General features: G+C 35.6%; 1 long non-coding RNA gene across 1 annotated transcript in view; it reads right to left on the bottom strand.

The window, feature by feature from the left end:
* LOC129525581 (uncharacterized) overlaps positions 1–5,249 on the bottom strand; it is a 529,016-nt gene that overhangs the window by 2,361 nt on the left and 521,406 nt on the right. The window lies entirely within an intron of this gene.

Below are 5,249 nucleotides of genomic sequence, written 5' to 3'. Positions count from 1 at the left end.
CTGTGTCTTTTTCTAATAGAGAATATAATCTCAATGAAAATGGTGGGTGACTGGAAGTGAAGTGGAGGAAGCTAACTGGATTTTTGAGCTTCATGTCTCATGAAATATCTATAGTTGGCTGATGAAGAAAACTGACTGATTTATCCCCAACAATAGGATGAAAGATGTTGCCGAAAACTATAGTGAGATACTGCCTCCTACCCATTTGAATGACTCTCATCAAAAAAGCCCCAACAAACAGAAAATAACAAGGGTTTGCAGGGATGTAGAATAATTGGAATCCTGTGCTCTATTGGTGAGAATTTCAAATGGTACAGCCACCTTGGAAAACAGTATGGTATTGCCTCATAAAATTAGAAGCAGAGTTACCATATGCTCCAGAAACTCCACCTATGGGTACATAACTAAAGTAATTGAAAGCAGGGTCTCAAAGATATATTTATACACCCACATTTATAGCAGCATTGTTCACAATATCTAAAATGTGGAACTATCCGATAACTGATAAATGGATAAGCAAAATGTGGTGTATACACATAATGGAATTTTATTCAGCCTTTAAAGAGAAGGAATTTCTGACATTTGTTACCAATATGGATGAACCTTGACATTATGCTATGTGAAATAAGGCAGCAATAGAAAAACACATACTGCATGATTTCACTTACATGAGGTACCTAGGGTATAAAATTCATAGAGACAGAATGTAGAATGGTGATGGCCAGGGACTGTGGGGAGGAGGAAATGGGGAGTTATTAGTTAATGATATAGAATTTGAGCTTTGCCAGACAAAGAGGAATTCTGAAGGCAAATGGGGGTGACAGTTATATGACTTTATGAATGGATTTAGTATCAAACACTACATTTAAAAATGTTAAGATGGTCGATTTTGTGGTATGTATTTTTACCACAGTAAGACATTGGGGACAAAACGGATAACTGGAGGTGAGAAAAGATGGAGTAAATTGCACCCGGGAAACTCTGATCAACTTACACAGAAGAGAATTAAGCTACTGTGCAAAACTGATGAAAGAAGAAATGAGAGTAAAGTATATTACTTATTATTTCAAAATGAATCAAGGAAATAATCGGAAATCTCACCACCATCAAATATTATGTAGAACAAGAGAGAGATCTGGCAGTGTGAATGAGCTATATTTCATTTTTCATATAAGACAGTTAACCACTTTTCTACTGTGATAAATCTTAGCAAAACTAGGGGTCCAAGCATATACGTCTTTTTCTCCCCCATACGGTTCATCAAACTGAGTTAGGCAACTTTACTTTCACACACCTGTGATGCCTCAGGAGCCACCTTGACATACACATGTCAAGAAAATTATTAATTCTATATCTGATGATGTCTTGATTCCACTTTCACCATACAAAGCAGAGACCAAAGGTGTCACTCACAGATACTCATCTATTCTGCCTTAGCTGTTAAATAACTGTCTAGTCATTCATGTGAAGACCCTCTTGTTTCCCAAGTGATGTGCATGGTTTCAAGTGACTTACATCTTGAACAGGACTTATTATCAATCAGTCAAGCATGTGGAAAAAAAATTCAGTAAAGACTATCCAACACATTGGGGTAAAGTTCTCCAGAGAAGGTAAGGCTTTTTCAATGTCCATCTTCCTTTAGGTTCACTATTTGGAAGTTACCTTAACACAGAAGACTCTCAAGCAGTGTTTTCTCCCTTCCTAGGTAACAGTGCTTCTAAAAAAATAGCATTGTTTGAATCCCATCTTCCTTGGTATTAATTACATAGGACAAACCTAGGGTGGGAGGGCTATGGGTAATTCTCATAGATTATTAAATCTATGAGAGTATATATAATAATCTATGAGTGTATATATAATATATATACACTGAATTAGTAATCATTGAATTCCTCTATAGTACAAAACATTTTCCTTAAACTGTGAGCAATAATAGAGAATTCAGTGGAAAATGATCTATGCTGGAGTACATTAGAATTTGACTCCACATAGAAAAGGTCTGCAATGTTGGGATCATTCAGCAGTCCAATTTGCCCAGACATCAAGTATTTATAGAATAGTGGAAGCAGAGGGCAGAGAAGCAGAAAAACAAGCAAGGCACATTTGGGTCCTACCTTAAAGTGGGTTTTACCTAGAAGTATGAAGTACATAAAACAGAATATATCTGAATAATTGTAAATGTAAGCTTTGGCGTAAGATCCTTGCTTTTATAGACTGACACAGCCACTTAGTACTTGGTAAATTAATTTCATTTATTTAGCTTCTCTGGGCTTTCTTTGAGTTCCTTACTAATAGATGTGAATATAAATATCATTGTTCTAAGGATGTAATGAGTTAATGTAGGCAAAATATTTAGCATAGTCCAGAGTAAAGAAGGTGTTAAACAACTGCTATCATTAAAGATATTTCTACTTTGTAACTTAACTCAGTTAACTTCCTTATCAAGGTTTAAATAAAAGTCATTTGAATCTTTTCATTCACCATGTTTGGCAGTTTCCTGGGACTTGCATTCTCTTGGTCACCTATGGCCTGAAGGTCTTGGCTCTGCTCATATAGTTAAATTACATATTGTCTATAATAAGATGCCCTCCCTCAGGAGACAGACTGGTTCCACATTGTGCTGACCATATCCTAAGGTAGAATTAACTTTTTCCATGATCAAAAACGATGATACCACACAAAAGACCCAAACATTTCTAGCTTCAGTGTAATTAGTAGACTTTAATATTAGATGGAATTGTTCTTTAAAATCATTTGATCCCAGCCTTCCGCATGACATTTGCCTCTGTCTTTGCAGCCCTTTGTCGGTCCACTGTTTTCTCAACATCAGTCTTGCTGGTTTCTGTCTCTTTCTTTTCTTTCACTACTTTTTACTCCTCCTTTCCAGATGACTATCAGAAACTCCAATTTAGTTATCTATAACTCCAATATTACACCTAGCTCCACATTCCACTGTGTAAATTCCAACCACATCATGGTGCTCTCCTGAAGAAAAATAACCATCTACTTCCTTAATTTCACAGAATATTTGCAGAGACACCTGTCTCCATCTTATCTCTTACCTACTTTATTTAACTGGAACAAGACTTAGTTAAAAACCTTCCTTTAATTGTGATAGACATGGTTCTATATAGAATTTTAATTTATTATTCAATATATATTATTACCATTACCATTGACTAAAAGACTGGATTAAAGAAAGAGTCCATGGTTATATACAGAGCTATTGCCATTATTTTTCCCTCACACCTTCCTTTGTATAATATTTATACGTCTTCATTACTTCTGTGTCAATTATGTAATAAATTAATTCTTCTTCAATATTTCTGTTGTCCATAAGAACTTTTTTCCTCCAATATTATGTATTTCTTCCCTAATCAACCCTTTCTAGATTTTCACTTTTGTTCTGTTGTACCATTTTTGTATTTAGTTAAAATTTTGTGTAAATATTTTTGGTGAATATTGTTTAATTCTAATTAAAATTATTTTTGAAGTTGATAAATTGAGAAGCTATTAATAGAATTATACTGTAGAGATTGAGTATTACATATCCTATATTATTCCATACACTTGTGATGCTTCAGATATCTTTTGTGTATGAATTATTATCCTCCCCTTTATAGATGAGGCAATTGCATTTCAGAGCTCATGATTAACTTAAATCAGTTAGTAAATATCACTCTTGAAATGCACATATAGGTATGTGTTTTCCATGGACCAGTCACTTTCCTCTGCCCCATTTTACCTTTCTCTTACTCTCTACTAAATTGATGACTTCTTGAACTCAGGGAATATGCTACTCTAATATCTGCACCATATACAGCACACTTGTCAAATATCAGTAACAATATACTCACTGAATTTTGAATATATTCACTAGAAATATAATCCAGTGTATAGAAAACAAAGTGAATTCCATTGCATGCCTTAGCTGACTTAGGAAAAAAAAACAATATTTCTTCTTTTTCTTCAGGCAAGAGCCAGTCTTGGGATTTGTGAGGTGGTTTATTCACAGATGTTTCTTGCCAACATTTCACAAGTGGCTTTTTACTCTGACACTTATCAAACATTGGCAAGAATATCCCTTATCCAGTGAAAAGGAGGATATTTTCTGAAAGGTGGGCTAAAGATGCTTCTACCACTTGACTACCCTGGATGCTAGACTATTGCAGTTGGAAACATAGAAAGCAGATCTGGCCTGCCCTGAAGAGATGGAATGAATGGACTCTAATTTACCTGTATCCTTCATGGCTATCAGATCGAGAGCAGATTTTAAAAACCCCGGGGAGGGTCATTCAATGCTTAGATATGCATGTTGCTATGCTTGTTGCAGGTGAAAGTACTTTTTTATTTTTGTTATTCATTTTGCTGTATTTGTTGCAGTTTTTCTGGCTAGAGATTGTATATCAGAGCAAAGGTCTACAGACTTTCTCCTTTTAGGTCTGATTTTCATTTGAGCTTCCAGATTGTAGGGCACAGACGCTCATCACTGAGTGACACTGACAAGATGGTTTTATCCCTTCCTAGGACATTAAAAGAAGTAGGCTGTATGGATGCCTGTGGGCCGATGTGTATGTGTGTCGCGGGGTTGAAGAGGTTGGAGAGGAGTACTGAAACTCCATTCTGGTCAAGGTATCTAGCCCTAAATGTGGTTATTCCTCATCCAAAAATTCAAAATCCAAAATTCTCCCAAACCTAAATTTTTTCCCATTACCTCCCACATTTTTAAATTAAAAAGTTACATTAAGAGGTACATGTGCACTTTTGTGACCTAAGAATATTGCATGATGCTGCGGTTTTGGTGACAATTGGTCCTGTCATCCAAGTCGTGAGCATAGTACACAATAGGTAGTTTTTCAACCCTTGTCTTTCTGTCTCCTTCCTTCCTCTAGTAGACCCCAGTGTCCATTGTTTCCCATCTTTCTATCCACGTGTACCTAGCGTTTAGCTCCCACTTATAAATGAGAATACACAGTATTTGGTTTTCTGTTTCTGAGTAAATTTGCTTAGGATAATGTCCTCCAGAAGCATTCATGCCACTCCAAAGGATATGATTTCATTCTTTTTATAACTGTGTAGTATTCCATGTCGTATATGCACCACATTTTCTTATCCAATCCACCCTTGATGACACCTAGATTGATTCATTGTCTTTGCTATTATGAATAGTGCTGTGATGAATATATGAGTGCATGTGTCTTTTTGAAAGAATGAGTTATTTTCTTTTGGATATATGCTCCATAAGAGGA

Source organism: Gorilla gorilla, chromosome 9 (assembly GCF_029281585.2).
Source record: "Gorilla gorilla gorilla isolate KB3781 chromosome 9, NHGRI_mGorGor1-v2.1_pri, whole genome shotgun sequence".
NCBI lineage: Eukaryota > Metazoa > Chordata > Mammalia > Primates > Hominidae > Gorilla > Gorilla gorilla.
This window is presented reverse-complemented; position numbering and strand designations above follow the sequence as displayed.